Source organism: Pseudoliparis swirei, chromosome 7, assembly GCF_029220125.1.
Source record: "Pseudoliparis swirei isolate HS2019 ecotype Mariana Trench chromosome 7, NWPU_hadal_v1, whole genome shotgun sequence".
NCBI lineage: Eukaryota > Metazoa > Chordata > Actinopteri > Perciformes > Liparidae > Pseudoliparis > Pseudoliparis swirei.
Window position 1 is genome coordinate 12131512 of NC_079394.1, and position 5781 is coordinate 12137292.

The 5781-nt window shown below is 41.3% G+C and overlaps 1 long non-coding RNA gene across 4 annotated transcripts; it reads left to right on the plus strand.

Annotated features, from left to right (window-relative positions):
- Window positions 1-1446: 1446 nt before the first annotated feature.
- LOC130196589 (uncharacterized) lies at window positions 1447-5524 on the plus strand. Of its 4 annotated transcripts, none has more exons than XR_008832273.1 (8): window positions 1447-1642; window positions 2219-2797; window positions 2961-3893; window positions 3971-4079; window positions 4160-4210; window positions 4298-4386; window positions 4605-4894; window positions 4973-5524. It is a non-coding gene; the product is annotated as an uncharacterized LOC130196589 (long non-coding RNA). The 4 variants fall into 4 exon arrangements; XR_008832274.1 differs by having other exon boundaries at window positions 2961-3129; window positions 3217-3893; window positions 3971-4210; XR_008832272.1 differs by having other exon boundaries at window positions 2219-2290; window positions 2369-2797; window positions 3971-4210.
- Window positions 5525-5781: the final 257 nt, after the last annotated feature.

Here is a 5781-nt window from a genome sequence, read left to right on the forward strand (position 1 = left end):
AAACGAAATACGGAGGTGGTATTCCGTTTTTCCGTTTTTGGTTTTGAAACGGAAAACGAAAAAACCACGTGATTTCCGTATTCCGTATTTGGAATGAAACGAAAAAACAAACTAACAAAACGTACACGGACCACCTTACCGCGGTGGCTGCTCGCATCCGCTTCAAAACACTGGTCCTGGCGTACCGTGCTCTGAACGGATCGGGCCCCGTCTACATCCGGGATATGGTCACCCCGGCACGTTCGCTCCGCTCGGCAACAGCCAACCGACTTGTGACTCCTGCGCCTCGAGCTAATCACTCGAAATCCAGACTGTTTGCTGTCCTGGCTCCTCAGTGGTGGAACGAGCTCCCCACTGACATCAGGATAGCAGAAAGTCTCTACATCTTCCGCCGGAGACTGAAAACACACCTTTTCCGACTATATCTGGATTAAAACACAGATTTGCACTTCAGTGGCACTTAAATAGCACTTATTGTGGTACTTTTGTCATTCGACTATGTTGAGGAAATGTTACTTCCTGTATTCTTGTTCTTTGTTTATACTCTAGGTTGAAATGCATTTATTGTAAGTCGCTTTGGATAAAAGCGTCTGCTAAATGACATGTAATGTAAAATTTATTTATATGGAAGATGTATGTGTGTATATATATTGTTTTATTTTTTATTTGTTATTTTTTTCTTTATTTTACATACATTTTCTGATTTATTTGATATTAATTTAGGATAGGAATATATAAGCATTTTCTTCTTCTACCTATACCTTTTCAGTCCTGTTTTGTATATTATATAGAATAATATTGTATTGTATTTGACTGAATAAAATACACAACAGCACACATGGTGTATGAAACTTCGAAAGAAATGTCTGAGTGACCGTCAATTATGAAATATAAAATTATAGATATTCTTATTTACAGTAAACAGAGCAGGGTAATGTAAAAAGAACATTAGTAATATAAATAATTAAGCTGTTTCCAACAGTAGTGACTACAGGCAGTTTAATTCATATTTATAAATGTACGCAGCAACTTTTCAATATAGTTTAATCAAAGTCGTGTGTGTGTATCGAGTTGTTGCTGTTATAGTTGTCCACCTCATTGTGCTGTTTCTTGAATGAACAAAGCAGAGCCTGTATGAGGAGAAGCAGAGGAACCTTTCTACCAGTAGATGGCAGTATACGCTTATGTAAACCATACATTTAATTAAATGTACCCATCGTCTTTGTTAACTAACTAGGTTATTGATGAATATGTATTTAATGCCGTTTATTTCCTCTGATATTTAATGTTCATGGTTAATTTGCAGCATAGTTGTCCATACATCATGTGGCGGTGCGTCAATAGAGGGCGCTAGGGCGCCGCGCCTCTGAAAATGTTGAGATGAAGAAAAGAAAAAAGAAGAAGAGTGTACGGGAGCGAGCAAACATTTCACGGTCGTTGCGGCAAGGACGGCTTCTCATTGTCTGATGAAACGTGAATCTTCGGGCGTAGAAATGTGCACCCTGGCCAAGGACATCGTTTCTTATTTCACGTGATTGGACTATTCGGGCAATCGGAGACCCGTATCGTTCCCTCACAGCCAGAGAGCTCCACGTAGCTACGCGAGCAAGTAGCTGACCGGAGCTGGTTAGCTGGATGCTAGGTGAGTAATGCGTTGTTTTGCTTCTCCTGTCTGTTGTTCCAAAGTCCTGGGACTCGGTCTCGTCTATTCTCCCCGTCGCCTCATCCAGCCTGTCGTTTGCTCGCTTCAATTATTGTTTAATGTCCGTGAGTTGAACCCGTTATCTATCTTTTGTGAAGTCTCGACGTTCATTGCCTGCTTCGCCGGCTAGCCTCGGAGCTAACTCGTCATGTCGGGGCCCAGAGAGCCGAGAGCCGTTAAAAATCGCCAACATTCCGCGTATTTCACAAAAGCTACGGGGGAGGTCGAGAATTAAAATGTGAAATGTTTTTAAATTTCGTAAAAGAGTTTTTCGGACAATTGTCACGGGGGAAACCACTCTCTTCAGAGGAAACCCACCCTCAGCTCACACAGGCGGGCCGCGAACCTATGAACCCGCGTTCCATGTGAGGGCGCTTCTTACCGCTAGATTATCGTCTCGGGCAATTTCTATGGCATTTTTGGTTAATTTATCATTATGAAACGCGGTCCAATTGTACTCTTAATATTCATTATCACATATTGACAATGAGTTTGAAATGCCGTTGGTCTGTTTAGATTACTCGGTGTCCACAGTGCCAATGCAAGAGGGCCAACCTCAAAGAGAAAAAAGAGTACCAGCCGATAGAGGTAAAGGAATTGTATATTGTCAACTTTCAAACACCTGAAGGATTTTCTAATGCCTGAGTGTTTATTTCTTTCTTCCAGGTAACAGAACCGTTTGAATTGGTTGGTTTGGACCTAGTGGGAAAACTCACAGAAACAGATGGTGGCAACCAGTACATATGTGTCATGGTTGATTATTTCACCAAATGGTCTGAGGCATACCCACTTAAAAGAAAAACAGCAGATGAGGTGACCAGTTGTATTCTTGATTTCTTTTACAAATTTGGTGCACCCAAAAGACTGCTAACAGACCAGGGCACTGAGTTTCGCAATAAGGTACAATGATGATGCATTATGAATCCCCAATATGTCAGCTCACTGCTGTCCATACCAATTTCATGTTTAACCGAATGAGAATTTCCACGTCAACTCTGGCCTGTGTGAGAGGCTGGGCATCGAGCGAAGCCTGTGCTCCCTCTATCATCCACAGACCAACGGCCACGTGGAGAGACTAAATGGCACAATACAGAGGTATGTTTTGTATTTAATAGGTACATGAATTTAAGCTCTTCAAAGAATAACACACTGATTTCCTGATTCTTTTCTGAACAGGTAATCAGTAGTGATATACTTAGTGAAAAAAGAGGTTGTTTTATCATACCAAATGCCTGTATTTGATTCTTTGCATTTTTAGGTCCCTGAACAAACTGGTGGCAGAGAACCCCACCCGTTGGGACAAAGTCCTGCCAGCGACTATGTTCGCGCTTCGGACAAAGAAGCAACTTACCACCAAGTACACACCATACTATTTGATGTTTGGGAGGGAGGCGCGGTATCCGTCGGAGATACCAGCAGAGTACAATGTAAGATTCTGTATTATTCTTATCCTTTTTTAGATCTTGAATTTGGATTATCGATTTGCACAACATTGAAAATGTGGTTTGTGGCAGGTCACAGAAGATAAAGTCTGCGGCCTGGTGCAGACGGAGGCAATGGCAGACGGACTGAGAAATCAAAAGGCTGTTTTTGAAGACGTTTTACAAAACATTAAAATAAGCCAGGATAGAGTCAGTAAACGAAAATCACTAATTGGCCAGGAGGACCATTTTTAAAGTGGGGGATCGGGTGCTCCACAAAAATATTAAACAGGAGCAGAGGAAAGGGGGCAAGATGGAGAGCACTATGTTGGGCCCCTTTGTAATTGTGAAACTAGAGGGCAAAAAAGCTGTGCTGGCCACACAAAAGGGGAAGAGGGTTACACAATCCAACATCGATTTATGAACTCATTATTTCCAGCCAGAGGAGAGGATCCCAGCTAAACTGAAAAGAGAGTTTCGGATCCTTCTCCTCTGGCTGGTCCATCCAAGACACAGTCACAGACACACACAGACACAGACACACACCGACACACAGAAACAAACACAGACACACACACAGCCACAGAAACAGACACAAACAGACACAGAAACAAACACAGACAGAGACGCACAGACACACACACACCATCATCAAAGACATCTGGACAGGGAGAAAGAGGAAAAATATTATTTGGTCAAAGATTGGGCCGTACAAAAAAATTTCAGAAAATCTCATGGTCCTGGCCCCTGGACATCTGGTGGAGGGAGAGGTACTTTAAAAAACAAAAACATATTGGACTGATATTTTCCTTTTTAGATTGGTGACAAGTTACTGTTTTACTCACAGATTATCAATGCATATCTGAACATGGTGGGAAGGGAGGCAAACGCCACCATCATCGATACATATGTAATGACGGCCCTCTGGGAGGGATCTAAAACCTCACTTTTAAGAAGTGAGTATACAGCTTGATTTTTGTATGTGTGTATCTATATATATATATTTGTGTGTTGTTTTTTGTTGGATCTTACAAAGACAAATGTGGCGGCTGGAGCTGTGTGTAGTCGGGGACACTGGACACTCATTGTAAGTAATCTTAAAAACATTCAGATCAGTCATGACACCATCTGATGTCTGCATGTTTTGCTCTAATTATCATTTGCATTTCTATAGATCATATATCTTCAGGAGAAGAGGGCCCTCTATGTGGACCCATTCGGTGCCACACAAGACCACATTAATAAATGCAGGGATATAACCAGGTGAGTGAGATATCAGCTTTAATGTGTGGGGAAATAAATACATCATGCATTTAGGATCATATTTAAGGAGGAAGACAAAGTTCATAAAATAATTGCCTTTTTGACGACTCAAGAGTGTCCTTGTTTATTTTAAACATGATCCTAAGTGTAAATGTGTTTTACTTTGGTTTATGTTTATAAAAATGGCGAACTGTAAGCAATTTGTGACATCATTGTAGAGCACTGGTCCGAAGAAAATTTCCAGCGATTGGCAGATGGACATGTGCCACAATCCCCCATCCCAAGCAGCAGGACGGCACATCGTGCAGTGTTTTTGTTTGCAAAGTAACAGTGTGATTCTCTCTAAAGACATCTGTAATTTCAAAAGAAGGAATCAGACTTCAACTAATACAGACTTTTTAGCTGGCAGAGCAGATATTAAAAAAAGAAGATGTCCAGTTCCCTGTGGACGATGAGGGAGTGGGCAGGATGAGGCTTGACATCGCCACGCAACTCCTACTGAATTCAGGTACACGGGAGTGTAACAGGAATACTTGAATGTTGTTTAGTCAGTAAAACAACATTAATGGCTGTATTATTTTCACAGATGACCTATCTGAGGTGTGTCGGGCTTGCGGGGAGGTCAGCTCTGGGGCTGAGGTTGACGAGTGGGTAAGAAAAAATATTTATATTCGGACCAACAACATTTGGCTGGAAGACTGGGATGCACCTTGCCCCTACATCACCTGGTGAACACTCACAATCTCACAGCTACTGAAAATGTATGGCACGTCACCTAACTTGCATGTTTTTGCACTTTCGGAGGACACTGAAGTAGCTGAAGTAACACAAACGGCACAGTTTCCGATTTACACCCAGTATCAAAGATGCATTCAGTTATAATGAAGGAATGCCTAATGAATTTGTAAATGGTCCCTTTTTAATATCCTATTCTGGAAGAGTTTCTTAAACCAGACCAAATATAAGAACATACTTAAAAGGTTTTGTCCATTTTCAGATCGAGTGCACAAGATGCCAACTCTGGTTCCACATGGAATGCGTGGGACATCCCCCTGCAGACCGGGACTATCTCTGTTCTTCATGGACACACTGATGGAAAATGGGTCCCACTCCGGCCCATCATTGAAAAAAGAATAAATGATTGACAAAAAATGTTTGGCTTCATATTTCATGATTTGTCCAAATTGATTGGGTACAACTGGGTGAACATAAAATTAACATGACGATATGTTTTCAATGTCCTGAACACAATTTATACGCTTCGGTGTTCTTTGGAGTCAATTTGACCCCAGGCTGTTTTTCACTGTGTAAAACATTTAAGAAATATCAACATTTTACACACATTGGTTTTGCTTGTTTCGGATAATATTGAGATTACTATAACCTATAGTTGTA